Below are 15,921 nucleotides of genomic sequence, written 5' to 3'. Positions count from 1 at the left end.
GTAAAATATAAAAATTAAGTAAAATATTATTTTAGGGTAATTTTATATGATAATAATATTAATAATAATAATTTGTTCTTTCAGGCCCTCTGGCAATATCAAAAGAAGAAAAGTATCAGGACCTCCATGTTTTGAAGGAGTGTTGTTTTCAAGAAGCTAGTGTGTTTTACACATACCTTTTACACTAGGCTGAAAAGTGCATGTTGGGACCACTTTATTACATGTTGTTAAAATAGCAAAGATACATTATTTAAAAAGAAATATGTTTATTGTTTCAAATATTGTTTTTCATTACAAAATACTGTGACAAATAACATTGAACAAAAATTAGTTTTACTTGCAATATTTTCTATAATGCTACATAAGAGCAGCTAGTTTTTCCCTTGTAATCCACGACATTACTTCAGATATTATGCCAGTAAAACTGCAATTTCGATGTTTAAGGTATCAGCTTATATTAAATATTATGTATATAACGATCCTCCAAATGACGTTAGTATTTATTAATTTTAACCATTACTACCCATGAAATTTGATTTCAATCTTTAAAATTGCTCTCCTGAACAGTATGATTATGTGCTCTTCAAGTAAGTTGTGGAAGAAGCTGGATTTTGTTTTTCTTGTTGGTATACTATATACTTTCTTCTTCTTTCTCTAAATTGTGGAAATGCCTTGGATTCTCTTGATCTCTATCTTTCTATGTAATTTTTAGTTCTTGCCTTGGCTTTATATTATATTTCTTACTATTCGTTTTCTATTATTCTCTGTATTTACAATTCTTTGTTCAATAGGGAAGGCATAATTTTATTTGATACAGAAACCACAATTTTCTGATATTAATCCCAGAACAGCCAAGGGTAATCCCAACTTTGTCTGTAGAGTCTTCTTCTTGAATTGCATCCCAACTGTCAATCACCCAGAGTAATTTTATGTTTATGGCATGTATGTATTCTTGCAAAGGTGATTCAGAAACAATTTCAGTGATTCCTTTGAATTAGACATGTGATGCTGAATGGGAGAGAAACCCTCACTTCTTACTGGGTGAGACATAGGGTTTTCCAACAAGAGAAAAACCACCTCTTAACTGAAAGGTATTTTAAGGCAATCTAATAATGAAAGCATTCACAAAAGAGACAGACAGACCTCCACATGCTTCGATGATTATTGGAGCAGACATGGAGTCAGTCTGGTGCAATTTTATTTAGAGCTCATCTTGGTAAAGTTACCAATGAGTAAAAGTGATAAATGGTGAGTGCCTGAAGCATTATCACACATCATTACAGCCACTCAATCTTTATTCTATTTAGCGGCTGCAGAACTCTTGTCATTTCATGATGCTAATTTTAAATTTAAGCCCATCTCAGCCGTATACAGTTTAACACTGTGTAACTCTCTTTCTCATCTGAGTCTTGATATGCTTCAAAAAAAAACGACAGCTCCTATGCAATACGTTGCTAGCTTCTTGCTAACCTGCACTTACTAGGTGGTTTTCTAACATTCCATACCTCAGTCAGCTAAAACGGAACCATTGCAGGATCACTTTGTTCTCTGTCTGTCTGTCCGTCCGACTGACTGTTGAAAACACTTTTCCTCAGGAACAGATAGGCATATCAAGTTGACATTTATGTCACATACTGGGGCCTATGGTCCCTTGGTGGTGTAAAACGTTGAAGCTTGTAAATCAGTGCAATCAAAAGATACATCAAATATTTTAATACTCATGACTAACTTATCAAAACCTATGGGGTATTCCCATTGGCCTAGGACCATGACATTTGGTGAGAAGCAAGTTTTCACAGTATAACCAAAGGAAAAAATTTAAAAACTGTAAATTTGTAATCAAATCAAATGAAAAAAATATATATATTTTTGTCATCTGCTATCAGCCTGTATGTTAACATGTCTTTTTTCGGGAACGAGTGGACATTTCAAGTTGTGATTCATGTCACTTGCTAAGGTCTATGGTCTCTTGGCAGTATAATAAATGTTAGCTTCTATCTCAGTGCAGTGAAAATGTATGGCCATTAACATCACATACTTTGGTACAGTCAAACACACTCATCAAAATCTGTAGGGTACTTCTTGTTGATTTAGTATCAGGAAATTTGGGAAGAAGCAAGGGTTCACAGTACAAGTAAAGAAAAAATCAAAAAACCGTAAATTTGTAAATATACAAGGGCTATTCAGAAAGTAGGGAATGTTTCCGTGTGATGCCACTAGGTGCGCCCAGATCACATATATTATGATATGTGCATGCTCGGCAGCTCAGTTGGCATCCATCTGTGACGGCGGGAATGTCTCTGCGCGTCTGGTTTTTTCGATATTCGAATTTGACATGTGCGCTGCAATCGAAAATCCCGTCAGTTCAGAGGTGCGGTCTGTGATACGGTTTTTGTTGGCAAAAAACCTAAAACCCGTAGAAATTTATTGTGAACTGTCCAAAGTGTATGGTAACAATGTAATGAGTGAATGTTTCGTCTGGAAATGGTGCATTCGGTAACAAAATGGCCAACCAACGTTCATAATGAAGAGAAGAGTGGATGCCCGAGCATTCTGAGTGATGATCTTGTTGCCAAAGTTGATGAAACGATTTGTGAAAACCGTCACTTCACAATAATGGAGCTTTCGCTTTCTTTTCCACAAGTTTCACAGACTTTGTTGTTTGAAATTGTCACTCAAAAGCTAGGTTACCACAAATTTTGTGCACGATGAGTGTCCAAAATGCTTACAGAGTACCATAAAGAACAGTGAATGGGGGCAACGTTGACATTTCTGGAGACCTACCACAAACATGGTGATTCATTACTGGATTGAATCGTAACTGGTGATGAGACTTGGGTGAAATAAGTTGATTGCAAGACAAAATTACAGTCCATGGAGTAGGGGCACACAAGGTCCTCCCAAAAACCAAGAAAATGTTTGCAAACCTTGTCAGCAAGGAAGTTTATGGTGACAGTGTTTTGGGATAGGCAATGTGTGCTTATTGGTTTTCTCAAATGTGGAGCAACCATAAATTCTGCCCAGTACTGTCAGACTTTGTGCAACCTTAGAAGAGCAGTTGAAAACAAACGCCAAGGAAAGCTGATGTCCAAAATTTTGTTTTTGCACAACGATGCCTGACCTCACACTGCAAACCGCACTAAAGAACTCCTTAATTCATTCAAATGGGAAATTTTCCCTCATCTGCTCTACAGCTCCGATCTTGCACCAAGCAACTTCTACCTGTTTCCCAAGATGAAGAACTGGCTTGCAACGCAGCACTTTGATGATGACGCAGATCTCCAGGCGAGCGAGACTCACTGGCTGAAGTCTCAGGCGGCAGAATTTTATGACGAAGGTCTTTCAAAGCTTGTCCACTGCTATGATAAGTACCTCAATGTGTTTGGTGACTATGTGGAAAAGTAGTATGTCAGTTGCTCTTTCAGATGTATATAATAAAATGTATTTCTTGTACTTGGTTTTTTAATGCCAAAATGTTCCCTACTTTCTGAATAGCCCTTGTATCACACAAAAAATATTTCTTTTCTCATTTTTTATCCGACATCAAACTTGCGATTAAAACAATCAGTAGTTCTGCATTTGGGCTGGCTGGGTCGTAATGGTAAAAGTCAAGCGTCAGGCGAGGAATGACTTTATTACTCATATGATGCGTTTCAGAATGAATCCATCATCAAATTTCCAGGAGCGATTACTGCATGTGAATAAGGCATTTCACATACACCTTTAAATGCCATATCTTCAAGCAGTTCACTCCTAAATGGGTCAGGTGTGCACAAAATGTCAGAGGCTGCCACCCAGGTAGCTAACAGTGTGGGGTGTATGCAAGGGTTTCATAGATTGTGCAAATCTCCATCCACTCCAGATAACAATAGCAACACATAAGTATCAGTGTAAGGTCGAAAGAAATGCCTCTCACAGGTGAGGATATTAAAATACTAATTGCAAACTGCCGAAGCATTCGCAACAAAATGCCAGAGTTTGAAGTGCTCATGAAAAATGGTGAACCTCACATAATACTAGGTACAGAAAACTGGTTGAAACATAAAATTGGTAGCAGTGAGATTGTTCGGGAAAATCTAAGTGTATATCGAAAGGATAGGCAAATGGGAAGTGGTGGTGGTGTATTTGTCACCACCGATAGAAATTCCAGCCGCATGTGAGATTGTTTGGGTAAGACTCGGTATCAGGGGTAGGCATCAAATGGTAATTGGATCCTTCTATGGAAATATATTGGATCTAATGGCCACAAATTGACCTGACCTTTTTGAGGGTGTCCACTTAGAAACTGGTATCAGTGGTTGTGATTGGGTTGTGGCAACAATGATTACCAAAGTACAAAGAACAACTAAACCGGGCAGAAAGATATATATGTTTAGTAAATTGGATAAAAAATCGGTACTGTCATATCTCAGTGAGGAACTTGAAACTTTCAGCACAGGACAGAAGCATGTAGAGAAACTATGGCTTAAGTTTAAAAGAATAGTTGACCACACACTGGATAGATATGTACCCAGCAGGACAGCACATAATGGTAGGGAACCTCTATGGTATACATCACTGTAAGGAAACTTCTAAAGAAGCAGTGATTACTGCATAATATCTGTAAAACAAAGAGTAATGCTATAGGTAGCCAGATGCTGAATAAAATGCATCAAGAGAGCAGTGCATGATGCCTTTGATAACTACCGTAGCAGATTATCGTCAACTGAGCTTTCACAGAAACCAAAGAAATTGTGGTCACATGTAAAGTGTAGCACCTAAGTTACTGTCCAGTCCCTAGCGAACGAGACAGCAGCTGAAATTGAGGGCAGCTGAAATGCTTAACTGAGTTTTCAAATGTTCCTTTACAGAGGAAAACTCAGGAGAACTGCCCTAGTTTAATCCTTGTACCACTGAAAAGATGAATGAAATAAATTTAGTGTCAGTGGTGTCGAGAAACAGCTGAAATCATTAAAACTGAACTAAGTTCCAGGCCTCAATGAAATCCCTGTCAGAATCTGTACTGAATTTCTGGCTGATTTAGCCCTCTTCTAACTATAATCTATTGTAGATCCCTCGAACAACAAACAGTGCCCAATTCTTGGAAAAAAGCACAGGTTACACAAATTTACAAGAAACATAGCAGAAGTGATGCAAAATACTACCATTCAGTATCCTTGTCATCGAGTAGAACATATTCTGAGCTCAAACATAATGAGGCTTGTTGAATGACCTTCTCCATGCCAACCATCAAGGATTCCGAAAACTTAAATCATGTGAAACCTAACTTGCACTTTTCTAACTTGCACTTTTCTCACGTGATATACTGAAAGCTTTGGATCAAGGCACTCAGGTAGATGGCCTATTTCTTGATTTCCAAAATTCATTTGACTCAGTACCATACCAATGCTTATTGGGAAAAGTGCAATATGGGGTATCAAGTGAAATTTGTTACAGGATTAAAGATTTTTTGGGAGGATGTGGCATGTTATCTTGAATGGAGTGTCATTGTCAGATATAGAATTAACTTTGAATGTAACCCATGTAAGTGGTTTGGGACCCTTGCTGTTCATGGTGTATATTAATGGCCTTGCAGTCAATATTAATAGTAGCGTCAGGCTTTTTGCAGATGAAGCAGTTATCTCTAATGAATCTCTCTGAAGGAAGCTGCATAAACATTCAGTCAGGTCTTGATGAGGTTTCATAGTCATGCAGAGACTGGTACCTTGCTTTAAATGTTCAGAAATGTAAAACTGTGCACTTCACAAAAATGAGGTATTCTCTGATTAGAATATCAATGAGTCACAGTTGGAATTGGCTAACTCGTACAGATACCTGGGTGTAATACTTTGTAGGGATTTGAAATGATATCATCACATAATCCCAGTTGTGGGTAAAGCAGGTGGTAGACTTTGATTTATTGGTAGAATACTGGGGAAGTGCAGTCAATTTACCAAGGAGGTTGCTTACAAGTCACTCATGTGAGCAATCTTAGAATGTTTCTCTAGTATGTGGGACCTGTACCGAATAGGACTAACATGGGATATTGAACATATATAGAGAAGGGCAGCACAAATGTCACAGGTTTGTTTAATCCATGGGAGTGTGTCATAGAGATACTAAAGGAACTAAACTGGAAGATTCTTGAAGATAGACGTAAACTATCCTGAGAAAGTTTGTTAACATAGTTTCAAGAACTGGCTTTAAATGATGGCTCAAGGAATATACTACAACTTCTATGTATTGTTCACATAGGGATCATGAGGATAAGATTAAAATAATTACTGCATGCACAGATGCCTTCAATGATTGTCCCATGCACCATACACGAATGGAATGGGAAGAAACCCTAATAACTGGTACGATGGGATGTACCTTCTGCCACACACATCACAGTATACATGTATGGTAGAGAACCCTCAGTGTGTGAGCCCTACTCTCACCTGAACTTTTTTTTCCCCCACCATAAGATACACAGACCTCTGTTGAACTGCTGATGAAACTTGGCATGTACTGCTTTATCTATTCTCATGAAAATCTGTTGCTTCAATATTCACCCCCCCCCCCCCCCCCCTCCGAAATCAAATGTGGATTGTTCTGCAAATGTATCAGAATTTTTTTCTGTTTGTTCTCCAGTCATTGATGGTTAAAGCTGATATTTTATACACATTAGCAATGGCTCAGTTTCATGCCTTTAGTAATATGTTTTATTTCTTTTAATTGTTTTGTTGCTTTTAATTTTTAAGTAAAATCGCAATGCATGTCAATTTGAATACTTAGATTTCCTTGGACATAAAACTTTGTAGGACACTGAATGGTGGTCATCAACTAAAACTGGTATGCAAAACAACAGTGAAGCTGATGTTGTGAAATTCTTATGTGTTGACTTTAACATCTGCAGGAAGACAGTTGTTAGGAGCACTCTTTGTGCAGCAGGAGAGAATAGTTTCTCCAAATGTAAATGTCATTAAGGGCTGTTATATGCATAATAAGAACAAGAATTAGAATGGCAATGCATCCTTTAATACCAATACAGCTGACAGATCAACTAGTGTAAAAGTAGAACCCTGCTTGTGTCGTGTAAACCTTGGATGACTGTTAGGAGACTCTAAATCTCGAAGAGAGGAAAAAAGAAAAAGAAAAAAAATAGTTAGGTAAGCAGAAACCAAACTCGCACATTCTAACTTCAGATAGTCAGAAACTCTGATAATTTTTGTTTGGATAGGTGGAGTTCTGCTGTTGTAACCTAACATACAATAGAGGTTATATTCCCTGGATCTATTTTCTGATGAATTTCTCTCAAATCTTCTGACAACAGTAAAAATTATAATTTGGTTACAAGTTTTTGGTTTAGTTAACTTACCTACAAAAAACATTTTGCTCCGAGTTGTGTCTAGCAATTCAACTATTCTAACGTTCTGACAACTTAAAGTGTGAGTGTGAATCTGGGTTATATCGGCTTATTTCCCCAAACCACGTTCCATTTCTTTACGAGGTGACTTGGAATTTGCAGCCACTGTTCTTTACTGAATAGCCGGCTGCTGGAAACCCTCTTGACTTCTTCTTCATCAAATAACCCTAGGTAAAGGAATTTTTAGACTCCTTCTACGTATGAAATAAGTAGACATACAAACTTTACTTTTTGTCAGCTAACAATGTATTTGACCTCCATGCACAATAAAAATCTCACTTTCCACATGAATATGTAACTTCCTGCAAGTCTCTCGTCAGATGTTAGAAACAAATTGAGTTACAGTTAAAAGGAAGTTGGCTTGGATACCATGACCTTTCTTAACGTGAATCATAAAATGAGTCTTGCCTCTAACAAGGTTGTGTCAAGAATCTACAAGAGTACTTTTTCAACTGTTCTTGTTTTAATAACAATAGTCAGTGACACAATAAGCACAGAGCTGCATATAAACTCCATGGTTCTTCCTTACACACTCACTAAAACATCTATGGATTGCCCAACAGGTACTTGTTGGTGCCGTCCGACCGCTGCATTTAATTACTTCCCGCGACTGATTTTAAACCCGCACACACAAACATGTGGTTTATTTGAAATTACATTGTGTGTTATGTATATGCTGTCTGATAAAATCTTGTTGGACTATGTACTCTCATATAAGATTGCATCTATTAGATCATGAAAACTGTTTGTGTGGTAATTGTCAGTCATGGTTTTAAATTTAGATCACTTATCATTGCAGTGTATGGGGATTCCTCAGTGGCTTTCTGTAAAAACATGTCTAACTTAATAAGTAAACCGTACACAGGATTTAGTAATTGATATGGACCTAATGTCAGCCTTTCACTGCCTTAAATTTTAACTGCATTGCTGCTGCTGCTTGAAAAGCATTTTTAAATTGTTTTGCACTGCACATGGGATTCTGTCTTGATTGTGCTGCCTAGAAATATTGCGACTACCCCATCTTAGTTAGACTTGTGGAATTGCGTTGATCTTGTATAGTTCAAACATTTGTTTCATTTCCTTTAGTATGTATTCGGTCATAATTAAACTGTCATAACACTGTAACCATCAGAAATTGTATCTTTTGTAATGGTCTTGATACATACATTTTTGTTACCAAATCATTAACATCTGTGGTAATTTCTTACCTCCTTGTGTTTAGCACAAAAAGAGCTCTTCCGTCAGTATGGCTCTGTGACTATGACCACAGTACGAGGTCTCCTTTGTGCTTAATTTCCAAGTGCTTTCTGGTGCTTGAATGTCCTCCAGATGTGGTGGAAGTACTACATCTACATACATACTCTACAAATCACTATGAAGTGGGTGGCAGAGGGTACTTCTCATTATATCTTTTATTTGCGTTTCTTCCATTTCATGCTAAGAATGGCTGCCTAAATGCATATGTGTGAGCTGTAATTAATCTAAACTTGTCTTTTGGGTATCTACAGGAGTGATATGTAGGAGGCTGTTGTATATTCTTAGATTCCACATATAATACAGGTTATTGAAACTTTGCAAGTAGACAATTATGGCATAACAGATGGCTGTTGTGACACTTCTGTCATTTCAGGTTTTCCGGCATTTGATCATTTATGTTTGCCCCTCTCCGTATACATTCAGTATCCCATATTAGTCCTCTTTTGATATGGGTCCTGTATGCCTGAGCAATATTCTAAGATGAGATGCGCAAATGATTGTAGGCAGACTCCTTAGTTGACTGATTTCATTATTCTAGTATCCTATCAATTAGCCAGTCTGCCACTGATCATTCTAATTTCATATCCCCATAAATTGTTACACATGGCTATTTGTATGAGTTGACTGTTTATAATAGTGGCTCATTGATATTGTAGTCATTATATACTATGTTACTTTGTTGTGTGAACATTTAAAGCGAGGTGCAAATCTGTTCTCTTCTAGTTAAGGGAATTTCTAGCTTTCAGCTTTGCTACCATTTTGGTTATATATGGCCCAAAATGACACTGGAATAACTTAAAATGTACGTTGGCGTGCACCCTATCCCTCCCTGGACTTGTCACCTACTGTGCCCATTGTTACTCCTCAACTTCCTTTGTGAATTCTTCACGTAGAGCCTCAAAGTCTGCAGCATGACTAAGGCCTGTATTTTGTTTGAGGGTGGTAATAAGATGGAACTCTCCTATTTTTCCAGGACTTGAAGGCCTACACTGGACTCAAATTTAAACTATTTGGCAACAGTTCTTTTTTCTTCTTGTCGGTCCCTTTTACCTTGAGTCTCTTGATTATGGCAGATATCTGTTGTTTCCTTCTATGCCCACTTTTATCAGTTACTTTCTTCCATTAATGTCCAATAGCTGACACACATTTTTTAAAATATAGAATTCCTTCTCCCAGTCCTTTTACTGCTTCCCAGTTAGCAACCCCTCCACATTCCAGTTCCTGTGTAGTTCTTCTCTGACAGTCACAAATCTTTCTTTCCTGTTGTAAGGTACTGAGTAGGTGGACACCAGGAAGTATTTTTTACTGAAAAAATTAGACAGTTCTCAAAAGATGAATTTATCCCAGATAGCTGGCTGTTTACATAGCACCCTCATTTGGTAATAACTACAATGTTGTGGCTTTGGATGCAAAGCTGTGGCAATAACATCTCAGAAATGCCACTTTCAACAATCAGATTGAATTGAGACACTACAAACTCCAATCGAATTTTGATTATCTGAATTGTCACCAGTAGCTGCTTGGATGAGATTCACATTAATGTAGCAACTGTATAATATTCAAATAGTACTACTCTGGTAATTTTATAATATTGAGATACTGATGTAAACTAGATTGTGTTGTATTTTTTGTTTTATACCTACAATAAACTACAGATTTTTGAAAGTTCTGTAATGCAGTTCCCAGCGTTCGGTTGTTTTCCTAGTTATAATTTCCTTCTTGAAGCAGTTCATGTGTTTACTTTTTTTTCCTCTCTCTTTGGCACTGAAGCCTTCTGCCTTCCAGTGTATTGCTAGCCTCCATGGTCTGTTTATGACACATCATCCTGTTAGCAGTATGGCAGAAGTGCGCACTTTACATGGAATTTTAAGTTTTACTTGATTGGTTATATACAGCTGGTATCTACCGCATCTTATAATATATCCTACAGGGTGTTATCTAGTAAGATATTTTTCAGATTCCTACCATTCTCGATGTTTCGTTCCATACAAGAGTATTATTCTGCAGAAGATATTTCCTATGTGCTTTTAGTGATTTCCCTAGGCTTTAGTTGATTTATAGGCATTTTATCCCCGTTCACAGTAGTCTCTTACATTATTTTTTTCTGCCCTTCCCCCCCCCCCCTCCCCCCCTTTTTTTTTGGCCTGGCTCATCATCAGCAATCATGATTTGTATGTTTTGAAAAGCATCTTTTGCATATATTCAATTTTATTACAACAGTGCACCAATGTGGTTTGACTCTTAATGTGGATAACTTCCTGAAAGCTGGGACTCTGTAATTGTCGATCTACATTATGGAAATATAAGCACTGTGAGTACTTGTCACTGTTTTTTGTTTAATACCAATGCTATGGTTCTGTATCATGACCATTTCAAATTTCTCACAGTGATTTGTATTCTTGATATGTAAATGTGAAGGTGTGTGTATACCAATGTGGAAGCAGTAGTTGGGAATAAAACATTTTCATACAGCTATGTGGCTTTTGGCAACACCTCATCATTCTTGATGTTTTAATTGCTATAATTTTTTTGATAATTTGAATGGCTTTTGAATTTTATTGTTATTCACAATGTCTCTGAGCTGTGGTTCCCCTCTCCAGAAAGTATTTAAACAGAAAACTAATCTGACGCAATGACTTAAAATGCAATCAACAACATTTTTATTCCAGATGGATCTTGTTTACCTTTGTCATAACATAGAAAATAACAGTCCAGCTTACAATGGAAGGTAGTTCAGCTGAAGGTTTGCACCTCTAAAAATCTTGCAAATTGCCTCAGTTGACCTAACTATTGTCTTGTCAAAGTTTTATATTGTCCTGTAAAGAGACTAGGAGACTGCCTTAAAACTTTACATATTCCACAACCAACTGGGAAAACTTTTCCTGATATTTTTGTAGTATTCTCATTGTCAGATAACATGATGCTCAATTAAAATAGGTGTCAATAACCTGGTGGTACTCATACTCTTTCACCTGTTTGTATTGTGTTTACAACTTGATAAGTAATACAGTCCTTCAAATCATATGTGATCCTTGCAGAGTAAGAGAGAAGCATTGGTAGAACAAAGTTAAAACCGACGTATGAAATAAAAGTAAAAGTTTAGAGTTGCAAGTATCAAGAGTGAAAATTTGAGAGTAGAAGCTACATCATGTTTTACCAGCTTGGAGATTACTAAAATCCCCACTCATCTTTTTTTATTTGAAGAGAATTGCCTTAATGTGAACTGTTTTGATCTTCCATTCAATGATTTTTATTTATCCCCCCCCCCCCCCCTCCCTCCGTGGTGTTTGCGTTAAATGTGCATGCTAATAGAATACAATTTCTTTGAACATAGGATTACCATATCTATATCACATTGTGAGGCAGTCAAATAAATATTTAATTTAGTTAGCTCTGCTTCAATGACAGTTCTGCAAGTGGACAAGCAAAAATTTGTAACTGTGTGGAGTATTTGTGCTGTACATTTGAAACTTTACTTACCACTTTCTGCATGAAGTGACAGCACTACATTGTGAAACAATCAGTTCCATGACTGTTGAACAAAGAATTCTTACTTGATATTTGTAAGTTAGCCTTCCTTACACAAATTACCTTAGGTGTCTGATTGTCACTTCGTATCATATTGGTGGGTTGTTTACAATTTTGACAATTATCACCACATTCTAAAGTAGCGGGTGCGTATTGGTTTACAACTCCTGTGACAAATTTCATGTGGAAACAAATACGCACTGTCTTACTACTGTATCATCAAGTATTACTCCAGATGGTAATAATGTTTAGCTGTTAAAGATTTTTTTACTGTTGATGAAGTGTTGAAGTAGTCTGAAAACTGTTAACACAGTCTCAAAATATTGCTGCGAGCTGTGATACTTTTAGGATGGAGTAGCAGTTAGTGTTGCTGACTGGTGTGTTCTAGGTCACCGGTTCAAATCCGATCACGAGCAAATATATCTTATTTAGTAGTTATCATTTCTTGAAGGTTTATGGAATTTGTTATGTTTGCAATGTTTGCATGTTCTAGAATACTCGGTGTTTGTATAAACAGCAGCACTCTCCATCCACATGGAAGTTCAGTCTGTTAACTGGTGTCTGCAATAAATTTGCTGATAGTGCTAATTCTTGCATTCATTGACAATCCTGCTTACTCATTGGGACTTGAGTGTGGTTGCAACATGATACTGGTGGAGATGCTAGGTACTTCAAAATATCTATGACGTTATCTATAGAGTTAGGCAAAGTAAAAGTTGTTGCCTACATGGACAGGAACTGGAATAATAGCAGTACACTGTTCTAAAGGTCCGTATATTCAGGAGACCAGTGGCTTCCAAAACAGCAGTAAGTGAGCTGCACATCAGGCATCCATCGGTGTCTTCCAGAGACACTGGTCAGGACCTGACAAAATGGCTGAAAGGATTCAGCTGAATCACCAAACAAAACAGGTGGGATGAAATAATGCATTTGGTAAATATTTACTGTTACTTGGATGCTCTGGACTGTGAGAACTATAGAACTATCTCCTTACTATCTCACACTTCCAAAATAATGTTAAACATAATTTAAAAAATCGAATAAAAAGAAAATTGAGGCAAACCTAGGAGAAGACCAATTTGGTTTCAGATCCGGAAAAGGGGCAATACTATCTCTGAGGATGGTATTAGAAAGATGAATTGGAGTTAATAGGAGAACCTTCTTTACCTTTACAAAGAGCATTTGACATGGTCAATTGAAAATTGTTATTCTGAACAATAAAGGAAATAAATCTTGATTGGAGGGACAGAAGATTAATCTGGAACTTGTATAAAAGGCAGGAAGCAGAGATAGAAGTGAATGGTGTGAAGAAGAAAGCAAAAATAAGGAGAGGACTAAGGCAAGGATGCCCATTATCACCATATTTGTTCAACTTATTTATTGGAAAAACCATTGAAAAATCGAAAAGAATAACCAAAGGAATTAAAATTAACGGGGAATGAATACATTGTATCCATTTTGCAGATGATATAGTAGTACTTGCTAACTCGGTAAAGGAAATGGAGTTTATGTTGCTAAAATTTGCCAAAATCCTAAGAGAATTTAATCTAAAAATAAATAAGAAGAAAACAAAAACGATGGTAGTACGGAAGATAAAAGAAAATGGTAAAGTTAATATTAAACTAGAAGATGATGATCTAGAGCAGGTTGAGAACTTCTGTTATTTGAGGAGCACAGTCACTGACAACAGTAAATGTATCACAGATATAAAGAGAATAGCCTTGGCAAAGCAAGCTTTCCAAAATAAAAGGAATTTACTAACAGACAATCATATAAGCCTAAAAAGTTTGCCAAAACTTTTATCTGTAGTGTCTTAACATACAGATGTGAAGTTTGGACTCTGGAAAAGGCAGAGGAAAGAGAGACTGATAGCTGTGGAAATGTGGATATGGAGAAGAATGACGAAAACAAGCTGGGTAGATAAAAAAGTAATGAACAGGTCTTACAAAAAGTGAATGAGAGACGAACACTGCTAAAAGGGGGAAAAACCAAGAGGCAGGCCAAGAGCAATGTATTTTAATAACATCAAAGAAGATATGGGGATAAAATCGCATGAAGAATTGAAGAGGATGACAATGGAGAGAGGGACATGACTAAATCGACAAAGCATAGCCTTTAGTTTATGACGATGATGATGATGATGGTGGATGAGTCACCACACAAGTGGTTCAAGAACAATGAAGATAAGCTCAATAGGTGGGACAATTTTCAGTCCTTGACAACAATCAGCAGCAGATGTGCTTAGTGAAAGAACAGTTCAAGAGCAGAGCCCAACATCATGAGGAAACGACAGTCTTACAGAATTTTTTGGCCATATGCCACATTGTTAAGTCTAGTATGATATAAGCCAACAGAGTCTCAATTTGATGAAGGGAATCACAGAAGACATGTGCCTAGCTATTCTGGTAAAGGGTACCACAACAACAGAGGAATTCATGAAGCTGTGCCAGTGCATCGAGGAAATACGACGGAAAAGAGCAGCTGAAAGGCAATGACAGACTCCCAAAGGTATCCCTGTAGCAGTAGTGGAAGACTCTGTCGTGACTTTGTCTCTCTCGTGCACCAGGTAGTACGAGAAGAGAGACAGCAGTTTGTGCAAGTCAGAAACTTCAGACTGAGCACACAAGGAATAGCAAGTACAAATGTCCACTCCATATACAGGGTGTTACAAAAACGTACGGCCAAACTTTCAGGAAACATTCCTCACACACAAAGAAAGAAAATATGTTATGTGGACATGTGTCCGGAAACGCTTACTTCCATGTTAGAGCTCATTTTGTTACTTCTCTTCAAATCACATGATTCATGGAATGGAAGCACACAGCAACAGAACGTACCACCATGACTTCAAACACTTTGTTACAGGAAATGTTCAAAATGTCCTCCGTTAGCGAGGATACATGCATCCACCCTCCGTCGCATTGAATCCCTGATGCGCTGATGCAGCCCTGGAGAATGGCATATTGTATCACAGCTGTCCACAATACGAGCTCAAAGAGTCTCTACATTCGGTACCAGGGTTACGTAGACAAGAGCATTCAAATGCCCCCATAAATGAAACTCAAGACGGTTGAGGTCAGGAGAGCGTGGAGGCCATGGAATTGGTCGACCTCTACCAATCCATCGGTCACCGAATCTGTTGTTGAGAAGCGTATGATCACTTTGACTGAAATGTGTAGGAGCTCCATCGTGTATGAACCACATGTTGCGTCATACTTGTAATGGCACATGTTCTAGCAGCACAGGTAGAGTATCCCGTATGAAATCATGATAACGTGTTCCATTGAGTGTAGGTGGAAGAACATGGGGCCCAATCAAGACATCACCAACAATGCCTGCCCAAACGTTCACAGAAAATCTGTGTTGATGACGTGATTGCACAATTGCGTGCGGATTCTCGTCAGGCCACACATTTTGATGTTGAAAATTTACAATTTGATCACGTTGGAATGAAGCCTCATCCATAAAGAGAACATTTGCACTGAAATGAGGATTGACACATTGTGGGATGAACCATTCACAGAAGTGTACCTGTGGAGGCCAATCAGCTGCTGATAGTGCCTGCACAAGCTGTACATGGTACGGAAACAACTGGTTCTCCCGTAGCACTCTCCATACAGTGACGTGGTCAACGTTACCTTGTACAGCAGCAACTTCTCTGACGCTGACATTAGGGTTATCATCAACTGCACGAAGAATTGCCTCGTCCATTGCAGGTGTCCCTGTCGTTCTAGGTCTTCCCCAGT

At 37.8% G+C, this 15,921-nt stretch overlaps 1 protein-coding gene across 3 annotated transcripts in view; it reads left to right on the top strand.

Moving 5' to 3' along the window:
• Positions 1-15,921, top strand: part of LOC124612241 (guanine nucleotide-binding protein subunit beta-5) — a 156,177-nt gene that overhangs the window by 15,053 nt on the left and 125,203 nt on the right. For 2 of the 3 annotated variants that reach the window (XM_047140316.1, XM_047140317.1), the window contains exon 2: positions 85-196. The exons of the other annotated variant lie outside the window; for it this stretch is intronic. The gene's annotated coding sequence lies outside the window, so the exon portion shown is untranslated. The remainder of the gene's footprint in view (positions 1-84; positions 197-15,921) is intronic. 3 annotated transcript variants of the gene reach the window in all.

The sequence above is a fragment of the Schistocerca americana genome, chromosome 4 (genome assembly GCF_021461395.2).
Source record: "Schistocerca americana isolate TAMUIC-IGC-003095 chromosome 4, iqSchAmer2.1, whole genome shotgun sequence".
NCBI lineage: Eukaryota > Metazoa > Arthropoda > Insecta > Orthoptera > Acrididae > Schistocerca > Schistocerca americana.
The sequence above is the reverse complement of the archived record's forward strand: the minus strand, read 5'-3'. Positions and strand labels throughout refer to the sequence as shown.